At 39.6% G+C, this 11,341-nt stretch overlaps 1 long non-coding RNA gene across 1 annotated transcript in view; it reads left to right on the top strand.

Annotated features, from left to right (window-relative positions):
* The window catches only part of LOC110594533, a 25,537-nt gene extending 21,903 nt beyond the window's left edge, over window positions 1-3,634 (top strand). The window contains exon 2 of the long non-coding RNA XR_002481297.1: window positions 2,793-3,634. This is a non-coding gene — a long non-coding RNA (uncharacterized LOC110594533). The remainder of the gene's footprint in view (window positions 1-2,792) is intronic.
* Window positions 3,635-11,341: the final 7,707 nt, after the last annotated feature.

The raw sequence follows: 11,341 nt of genomic DNA, 5'->3' as shown, positions 1-11,341 counted from the left end.
AAAAAAAAAAAAAAAACAACTAAATTCTGTCTACTTGGAGTTCCATCTATCTAGAAGAAAAGAAATATGTCCTATGTAAAGAATGAGAAACAAACAACATATCTGGGTAACTTTGCAAATCTATACAGAAAAGATGAATAAGTGAAAATGAAAAAGCACATAAGTACTAAAGTCATGGGTAAAAGCAGCATAACTTGCCAATAAATACATGAGAAGACACACTCAAGTCACTAGTAATCATGAAGATACACATTGAATCATAACAGAAATGGAGTTATAAGACTAGTATATTTCACTGGTGGATGAGAACATATTGGCATAAATTGGAAAACAATTGGCAAAACGTAATAAAGTTAAACGTATCTATTCCTTATAAATGAGCCGTTAACTACTTACATGTGAAGAAGGGTAAAGAAGTCCGTAAATACAATTTTAAGATACAACTAATCCTCCTTACTTTTGTGGTATCCAAAAAGTGCAGGTTTTCTAAGTGAAAATCAATACACAAAATCACTATGACAGCATAAATAACAAAATGTACGTGAAGGAATTAATGAAAATGCTGTATTAAGGCAGTGTGTCACACTACAGTATAGTACCTAGAATTGTATATTGATAATGAAACACAACACATTGAATATATTTAATGTCATCAAATATATTTTATTGTAATGCAATATCAATAAATCATTCACTATGTATATTCACCCATTTCCAGATTTATGGTTATCTTATATATACACCTTAGAGAAAATTCTGCTTACATTAAAAAGGAAGATAAACATGTTATCCTTTTGTAATAGTGAAAAAAATTCCAACTAAATATAGAAGAATAGAAGTATATTTGTAAAGATGATTGAGTTAGAACTTCCATTCTTACATTTATTATATTAAGAGGGTTATTTTCTAGCATGAGTTTAAGTGTAAGAATTAAATGGAATTGGAAGACTTTTAACATTGACTAAAGCAACGTATAAGTAACAAATGAAATAGATTATGCTGAATTAGTATGCATGAAAAGAAAGTAATTCTTTTCTTTTTCTTATTTTTTGAGTTGGAGTCTCACTTTGTTGCCCAGACTGGAGTGCATTGGCCGCTCCTGGCTACCGCAGCCTCGACCTGCTGGGCTCCGGCGATCCTTCCACCTCAGTCTTCCAAGTAGCCGGAACTACAGGCGTGCGCTACCACGCCCGGCTAATTTTTTATTTTATTGTAGAGTCGAGGTCTTGCCAAGTTGTCCGGGTGGGTCTCAAACCTGCGGGCTCACACAATCCACTTGCCTTGGCCTCCCAAAGTGCTGGGATTACAGGCTGAGCCACTGAGCCTGGCCTCTAATTTTCATACTTACAGAATTTTTCTCAAGTATGAGTATACTAATGGGGAGGAATAAAAGTCACTAATATATTAACTTACTACATTAAAAATTCTTTGACGTTAATACATTTCCTATATTTGTGTATCTTCTCAATATACAAATTCTGATTATCATTAATATTAATACATAATCATGTTAACATGGAAATAAAATCTTATTGTTATCCAATTTTCAATACATTTCATAGTGTTTCTTATTAAGAAATCTTTCTGATATACTCCAAAGTTCTTCATTTATCTTGTATGGCTACTATTCCGTTGTATGGATATACTACATTTTACTTATCCATTCACAAGCTGATGGGCATTTGGGTTGATGTGTCCATTTTTTAGTGTATCATAAGCAGTGTAGGCTTTGTTGCTGCCAGAGAAAAACCATTGGCTTTTCTGGAATCCTGAATTCACAACTAAATGCTTTGACCTCATTCTAAGCTGAAACCTGACCTGAGCTGTTTCAGCCTCAGCACATGAACTTACGCTGAAAAATTGCTCTGTTCAATAAATGGACTCAGACTCTGAAAGTATTAAAGATTTAGAACACTTGTCTGTGGGGACATAAACTATGAAAACACAGAACACCTGTCTGGGGAGACAAAACATAGAACACCTGTCTGTGGAGATATAAACTATGAAAACATTATGGTTGCTAGCTGTACTGGCTGGATCTCTTGCAGGTACCCACGGGAAAGAGTTTATTCTCTGATGGGACCATCCGAAATGGAGCTGCTGATCAGCTCTATACTGTATTTCTAACGCAGAGACTGATTTCATTCCTGATTTGTGATTCCTGCTGAAAGCTTCAAGGCCATGTCACAGGGAGTGTCCCTCGCTTTTGACAGATTGTGAACGCCCAACCCTTCTTGGGGATGTCCTACTGCTGTTGACTTATTACATTCAGCTTTTTTGATTAGTAGAAGGTTGCAACAATGAATTGGAAATAGTCTAACTCTACTTCTCTCATCTTTTTCCTGGTATACTCACCTTAGTAAGGCAGTTTGATTATTAAACACAGCTGTGCCCAGAAAGAAATTGCCCTTTTCTAGGCTGTTTATTGGCTAAATGGTCAGAATGAAATGAGTGGAAAGTTATGTAAACCCACTTGGAAAAAAAAACCTTTGAAGCTTCAGGATTTTGTCCTGACCAATTCCTGGACTAATGTATTTTTCTTGTTAAGTTATAGACAAATATTATTTCTTTGAAAATGCTTTTGCGTATCTCTTTTGAGACAAAAAGGATGAGAGTAAAAAATGGTTGAGAAAAATGTAAAGTTAACATTACTAAATAGAACATATTGACATTGTTTTTGTTTGTTTTCTAATACATATTTTTTATTTTAAAATTGTGGGATACAGTTAAGAGTTAGGTATACAAATATGCATTGTGTAGGTACCCTTAACATATTGTCTTTGCAACAACAGGGAAAAATCCCAAGACCCAGCACCTGGGAAGGCAGGGGGTGAGAGAGGAGAAGAGTATTCATCTTTGTTTTTCAAAGCTCCTTCTGGAAGTTTTCTTTCTCCCAAAGAACAAAAAAGAACACAGCAGCTTGCCTTTCAAAGCCACTTTGCTCTTGGAATTTCAACTGGCTGCTGGGCCTATGATCACTCCTGACAGGAACAACAGCTCAGGGTGCTGGACCCATGCTCCAGCACTTGTCACACAGCACACCTCCAGATGCCATTCAGACTCTTGAGATGGATAAAGTGATGCTGCGGACAAACAAACCTACCTGAAATTGACTGCCTTCAGGCAGTGCCTCTGAAGCCAAGAACTTAACTGAATTATTTGAACGGGACTGGCAACCTGAGAATGCAGGCCTCATTTCTGGGAGGCCACAGTAGGAGCCCTATTAATCTGCTGTTATGATATGGACCAAAGCTGGCCTCTGTATATTTGCTTAACTTGACCCCCAAGTTCTTTACTTCTTCACAGCAGGCCAGGACCTTTTGCCCAAAGCCCACCAGTGCCAAACCCAAATTCTCACATATCCAATTGCTTTCAATAGTTCAAATATTTTTTTTGGCCATGTAGAGTCTACCTACTTTGCATACCCCATGAAACTCCCCACTCTGCCGCTAAGCAACATCCCTTAGACATCACCTCAAAACGTAAGTTGCCTTTATTTCCCCTTCTCTCCTGGTAGGTTCCTTATCCTTTTTGCCTTCTGGGTAGTGGCCTCATGCTGCTGCTAGTGAGGGAACTGCCCTCTCATGCAACCCTGTCCAGATGCTACCCAATAAACTTGTTATGTATTACTGTCTCTTGTGGTCCTGTCCTTCACTGATCAGCTCCTAAATCCTCATACTTATTATATCTATACTACTTGACTAATGCAGGTCCTAGTTAGGATACCCTAACAACTGTAAATTGTTTCCATGGGTACTTCATGTGCCTTCTAGAATTTTACTTCTGAATGTACTCTGTTATGGCATTGTCTCAGCATCCAGGGGAGCTTTAATACTGGACAGAGTTGTACTGTGCCTAAATTGATTCCTTCGACCAGATAATGAAAAGATTAATACAGAAACATAAGGAAGAAGAAGTAACTTGGCTTTCTAAGGTAGAACTTTATGGCTCATTGAGGCCTTTGTTTTAGCAGGCTAAATTGAGGACCACTGGAGGGTACAACTAAGGCCAATAGTGCAGGTTGGTTTGATCCTGTTGTAGGGATTCTATTAATAATTTTGCTATAAAGATGCCAAGGAAAATGACTGAGCAGAAAAGGATTAACACAGCAGACTTGATACTGCTATCCTTGGAAAAGTCTGCTTTCAAAGTTGGCCCTTGGTTGGCATCTAGAAACTTAGATTTCAAGAGTATTCTCACTATTCCTTAACTGATAAGGGTGGCTCACAGGGCCCAGACTGTTTCTGCATACAGTAGCATCTCAAATTTCAGGCTGTCAGAAAGGGTTTTTAAGAGGAAAATAGGTATGGAAAATGTGAGGAGTGGGAGTACAGTGTGCGGTCTACAACATCCTTGTTTTGATGGCTATCTTGAGTAGTTGTTCAACTGGGGGGTTGACTGGCATCATCTTAGCTGTGACTGGATGATGGATTAATTGTCAGTGAATCCCTTCAGGTGGGAAGGCTGCATAATGGAGGCTCAGACTTAGTCTGTTCTAAGATTAGCCTCTAGAATTCTCAGAGGCCCAGGTTGGCATTATTACGCTAATTGGGGCCAAACTGTACATTAACGATCTTGAGGCTCTCCTTAAACAGTGAGAGTTCTGCAGCAGCGCCACCTTCATGCCTGGCTTGCTTTAAGATGAGCCCTTGGAATCTCTAAGAAAGCATAGAGTGAGGCAAGTATTGCAGTGTAAATGAGTGCCTAGAGGGAGAGGGGAAATAAAAAAATGTTTAAAGGACAATTTTAAAGCTAAATTTAAAGAGGAGTATATAGAATACATTTTAAGGCTAAAATTCTCAGTTACATATTTTTGCTGCTGAGGGAAGAGTGTACTCTGTATGACCCCTCATGGGAAGGAGAAAGCACAAGGAAACCTGCATATGGATTCTTTCAGACTCCACCTGTGTCTTTTTCCTTTATGACCCAGTTGTACATCCTTAGTACATTGTTGTAATAAATCTTAGCCATGAGCACAACTATATGCTGAGTCCTATAAGCCCTTCCATTGAATCTCTGAACATGGGAGTGGTCTTGGGGACTTCCAAGCACTTCACATTTTTATTCCATATGAATTTTTTTTACTGTTATTCTTTATGAATTTTTTAAATGTTATCTAAGCTGTGAACAAAATCTAATGCCTTCCCACGTTTGGCACATTTGTAGGGTCTCTAACCGATATGAGTTATTTGATGTTCTCCGTAGAACCTAAAAGCCTTCCCACATACCTTACATTCATAGGGCTTTTCACCAGGATGGATTCTTCAATATCCAGTAGGTTGTCCACATACTCTAAAAGATTGTCCATAACCTTAAGAGTTTCTCACCAGTACACAGTCTATGGTGCCAAGTAAATTGTCCACCTACTCTAAAGGCTTTTCCACATATGTTATAGTCATAGAATTTCTCATCAAAATGATATTTGTGGTATACTCTAAGGTCTCTGTGAAAACCTAAGGCATTCTGCACACTTTGGGCACATAAGGTTTCACAACAGTAGGAATTTTCAGATAATGAAGTCCACTGTTCATGTATATCATATTCCATAAATTCACAGGTTTCCTCAATAGAATAAATTATCTCATCATAAGTAAAGTCTGAACTATAATTAAAAACATTCTCATATTTATGCAGTCATAGAGTATCTTTTATAAATTCCCTGATATACAGCAAGAGAGTTATGGTTTTTTGTTTGTTTTTTTTTGTTTTTGTTTTTTGAGTTGGGATCTCACTCTGTCACCCAGGCTGGAGTGTAGTGGCATGCTCCTGGCCACTGCAGCCTCGACATGCTGAGCTCCAGTGATCCTTCCACCTCAGCCTTCCAAGTAGCTGGAACTACAGGCACGCACTACCACGCCCGGCTAATTTTTTTGATTTATTGTAGAGATGAGGTCTTGCCAAGTTGCCCGGGCGGGTCACGAGGTTTGTTTGTTTTTTGAGTCGGAATCTCACTCTGTTGCCCAGGCTGGAGTGCAGTAGCACACTCACACACCCTGCTGGGCTCCAGAAATCCTTCTGCTTCAGTCTTCCAAGTAACTGGAACTACAGGTGCGCACCACACCTGGCTTACTTTTTGATTTATTATAGAGATGAGGTCTCACCAAGTCGCCCAGGCTGGTCTCGAACCTCTGAGCTCAGGCAATCCTCTTGCCTCGGTCTCCCAAAGTTCTGGGATTACAGGCTTGAGCCACTGCACCCGGCGTGAAAGTTATAGTTTTTACACTTGGTTACATTTTCTGAAATTATTTTCGTTTAGTTAAAATTGTCCTCTTCAGACCCTTTATTCAATCTTGCTTTGGTTTTGCCAGCCATTTCTGAAAATGAAATCCTCAAATTCAAGAATTTTACTTCTTTCCATTACCGCACACCAAGAACACTATTTCCCCCAAAAATGTGTTTGTCTCACATCTAGATTCCAAATCTGAAAGAACACAAGAAACAAATTATTGTATTTCCCCAGAAAAATAAATTGCTCTTGAAGACAGAAAAAACAAATGGAAAATAACACTAGCAATCAATAGCTAACATAATGTTAAACTTTTAAAAAAGCAAGAAAACAGAATGAGGAGATTGTATATAAGATGAGGAGGTTATGAAAGGGCAAAAAGTTAAGTCCATGCTTCTGAAATTTAGGTGTTGATCAGAATCAACCAAGAAAGTTGTTGTGAAAACTGATATACAGCAACCAACCCAGATGAACTGAATCAGGATCTATAGGTTAGGTCCCAGAAATCTGTCTTTTTAATGTCTCTACTAGATAATACTGACACAGATCAAGATTTGATATTCCCTACTTACAAGTTTTTTTTAATAGTTCCTTTTTCCTTACAATAAAATCTAAGTAATTTTTCATGGATTACAAAGTCTTACTTCTAAGACTTATTTTATTCTCCTCCCTAAAATTCTATTCCTTTTTAGTTTCCAGATCATGCAATATTTCTAGTCTCCTAGAGCTATTCAACTCTGTCATCTCTCACAGATGGGCCCAATGTGTAGTTGGGTCCTTTTTATCCTTCAGAGCTAAAGGTCATTTACTAAAAACACATATGTCTCTTGACCCTATCAAAGAAGTTCTTGACTATGAACTTTCTATTCTGTCACCTATTTCCTGCCTTCATTATATGTGATCTCTCTTTATGATTTAATAATTACTTATTATTTACATTAATTCATTTATTTCTTTACCATAAAGCTCCACAAAGACAGATGCATTCAATCTTTTATATGCACTACATAACAAATTCCTAGGACAATGAAGTTGTTAATTACAGAACAAATTAATCAATGTATAAAATAAATTTCATTGAAAATAGAAGTAAATATTAGGAAGATAAGCTACTGAAAGAGACAGATAAATGCCAAAATAATTAGCTAACCAGAAGGAAGTTACCATATGTCTCCCTGTCTCCCATCTCTGTCATATTTTACTAGAGTAAGGAAATAGTTTCTTATTTCCATTTCAGATTAGAATAAAAGCATATCCAAATTAGCATAGCCAAGGCCAACCATTCTTATATTTATTTGAATACATCTCCAAGATTTTTCAGTATTGCAAAAAGTATTAAAAAATACTATAAAGGTTGGCCAGGTGCGGTGGCTCGCCTCTATAATCCCAGCACTTTAGGAGGTTAAGGCAGGAGGATTGCTTGAGCCCAAAAGTTTGAGACTAGCCTAGGCAACAGAGTGAGACCTTGTCTCTACAAAAAAATTTAAAAATTAGACAGCCATGTCAGTGCATGCCTATAGTCTCAGTTACTTTAGAGGCTTAGGCAGGATTACCAGATTCCGGGAGGTTGAGTTGGTGGGGAGCCGTGATCATGTCACTGCCCAATAGCCTGGGCAACCTAGTGAGACCCCCAACTCAAAAAACAAAATTACTGTCAATCTTATATTGAGCAAAGAGGCTTGGAGTTGTAATGGAGTTTATTCTAAATTCAATAATATGAAAAAAGGCCTAATGGGCACAGTGCCTTGGGATCTACTACAAATGATACTTTAGTTATTGACTAGATGATGGCAGTAAACTTTAGCAAACAGCCTAAGGAAAATCTGAAGTGATGAACCTTGCATGAGGTGGGTCCAAGAATAAGACTAAGGCATGAAATTTTAATAAAGGTGAATAATACAAGCAATACTTTTGGCTGCAGGAAAATAAAGATTGATGATAATGTGTGAACCAAAAATCCTTTCACTTGTAAATAAATAAACAATCTATAGAATAAGTTTTGGGTTAATTGTGAAAAGATAACCAAAATGAAAAAATAAAATCTCTAGAAAACCATGCTGCTGAAAATATTACCTAATTGCTGAATTCTGACCTATGGCAGGAAAGATATAAGATGAGTCCTGGACATTTTGTGCCAAGAAGTAAGTTTTCAAATACTAATGACGGTGTCAATAGGACACAGACACCATCAGAATTGGCTGTGAAACATTATAATTGTAACATTATAAGAAGCAAAATAAAAAATGTTTTTATAAACATTTTAAATAGATTAAAAATAATATCTTAATGATACTGAAAATGAAATAGCCAGGAAAACACATCTGTCAGCAATTCAACTGCCTGGTCTGGGAAAGGAAGGTACAAGGTAGGCCTGGCCAACTTGTGTCAGAAAGCAAAAATCATTTTAAAAAATATAATTCATAAGTTGAATGAAAACAGAAATCAGCTTAAACAATTTAACTAGCCAATGTTCTAATAATAGGAGCATTTGGAGGAAATGTATGGAGGTACTGCTTCTGGGTAAGATAGAGTAGGCATACTATAACTGTTTCTAAGGGCCAGGAGTCTAGGCCAAGTTAGCTGGGCCTTCTGCTTCAGGGTCTTTCATAAATCTGTAATCAAGGTGTGAGACAGGGCTAGAGTTGCATTTGAAGGTTTAACTGGAGAAGGATCCATTTCTTAGCACATATGCTTGTTGGTAGCATTCAGTTTTTTGCAGGCTGTTGAACTAAGGACCAATGTGGGTTTTTTTGTTTTAGCTTGGTTTTTTGGTTTTTTGCTGGCTATTGGTCAGAGTCTGCCTTTTGGAGATGAACATGTCCCCCCTCAACACGTCTACACTGCTGGTGGAAATGCAAACTAGTGCAACCTCTTTGGAAGACAGTGTGGCGATTTCTGAAAGAACTAGAAATTGACCTTCCATATGACCCAGCAATCCTCCCAGTGGGAATATACCCAGAGGAACTCAAATCATTCTACAAAAAAAGATACCTGCATACGCATGTTTGTTGCAGCTCTATTTGCAATAGCAAAAACATGGAACCAACCATGCTACCCATGGAAGCTGGACTGGATTTTAAAAAATGTGTTACATATACACAATGGAATATTATGCAGCCATAAAGAAGGACAAACATATGGACTTCGCAGCAACTTGGATAGATTCAGTCGATCATACTCAGTGATCTGTCACAGAAACAAAGAACAGAGTACCATATGTTCTCACTCATAAGCAGACCTTGAACAATTATCATAATATATAAGAAAGGGATTGGCAGTGTGGGAAACTGCCAGGGAAGGGAGGGGCACATCTCATCAACAAGGGTACCTGCATGATGAACATTTGTATACCTAACCCTAAACTGCACCCCACATCTTTAAAAAAAAATTAAAAAGAAAATATCCCTCCTCAATTTCATTGTTAAAGAATGACACGGAGACTCAGAGATCAGTGGAATGAAGCAGCTCTTTTAATATCATTCTTGCGAGAATGGGGTGTTCCTCAGATGAGAAGGCACCCTGAAGCAGTCATAGCCAGCATATTTATGCCCCAGCATACAAGTCCCTTCCCTGTTACCTCATTGGCTGAATACTTCAGAAGCTATATCACTTTCTCACTTTCCCAGACACCACCTACATGGACCATATTGATTGACTTACAGAGTCACTATAGACTCACTTAATTTGCATGTCCTATTTGCCAATTGGCTCACAGAATTTTCATTCTGACTGGATTCTGCCAAAAAATATGTGGCCCACCGAAGTAAAAAGACTACAGGGGAAGGTCAGGAAGATGGCAACCAAGCCAGTCGGACTATGTGAGTCCCCGTGTGGGTGAGTGAATGTATGGAAAATTGTGTGTGCGTGCTGGTGAGCAGGTGGGCATGTGAGTGGCCAGCTGAGTGAGGGCTAGGGAGAAGGCGGCCAGGGCTCTCCTGGAGCATCAGCTGGTGCCACAGCTGCTGGGTTTGGACCCTAGCAACTCCTGGGATGCCAAAGCCAAGCGCCATTTTCTTTTTCTTTTTTTAAATTATAAATCAACAAACCCTCCCTGGGAAGAAAATGCCGGGAAAGACTGTCTAAGTGGGGACTTGTGAGCAAGTGGCCAGGCCCCTGGTGCAACAGCTGGTGCTGCAGCTTCTCAGCTTTGCCTTGTCCGTGGCTCTTCCCAGGTCGCAGAAACCAAGCGCCATTATTTTTTTTTAAACGGACAAAAGCGGTGGGGAGAAAATATTGCCCCAGGCTGTCCCTCACTGGTGCAGCAGTAGAGACTGCCAGCTCCTGCCTTTGCCTCACCACTTCAGCGCCTGGCAGGCATTGGCAACAGGGGCTGTGGGAGGAGTCCAGAGGTAAAGTCCCACGAAAAAGGACAAGAGAGGTACCCCGCCACTATCTTGAAGGCAGGGCAAGAAAGTGCTCCCACTCGCTCACCACGAAGCAACAGACTCGATCTCTGTGACTGGCGGATCAACTACTGGGGATTGATCGTGACCCAGAGGGGATATCCTGAGAGCACAAACTTCGGAGGGACCTGACGCGCTGAGTTTCAGGCACCCCACCCCCATCCTGATCCAGCTGTGGGACAAAGGGTGTGGCCAGAAAAGGGCAAGGAAGAACTCCAAAGAGATCAGTGATGAGTCTGGGGCTGACCCCAACCCCCTCCTCCCCAGCAATCCTCTGAATGTCAGACCCACACAGCTGGGCCACGACTGAGAGGGACAAACCCAGACAGAGCCTGGACATCAGTCGCAATAGGAGATCTCCATTCCAGGACAGGCCTGGCCCGGGCACCCCCCACCCATGAGTACATACCTGGGGAAGAGATAATCCCACACCTCCCCATGAAGATCTCCCTGACCATAAGAGGGTGGGAGGGGAGGGCTGCAGCCCCACCCACCTCCACTGCCCCTCCTCCTTCCCTGCTTCAGACACTAAGGAGAGAGAGTGAAAAAGGTGGCCCTGCAGGAGAGACCTGATTAGAGGAACAATTACAGAGTCTGCCACAAGAGGGCAGGTTTGTGGGGGTTTTTTTACTTTTCAATTAAAAAAATTTTTTTGGAAATTTTTGACTGTTTATGAGTTCATCTATTTTTTTTTTTTTTTTTTTTTTTTTTT

Source organism: Carlito syrichta, unplaced genomic scaffold (genome assembly GCF_000164805.1).
Source record: "Carlito syrichta isolate Samal-C Ts95f unplaced genomic scaffold, Tarsius_syrichta-2.0.1 Scaffold315987, whole genome shotgun sequence".
Taxonomy (NCBI): domain Eukaryota; kingdom Metazoa; phylum Chordata; class Mammalia; order Primates; family Tarsiidae; genus Carlito; species Carlito syrichta.
This window is presented reverse-complemented; position numbering and strand designations above follow the sequence as displayed.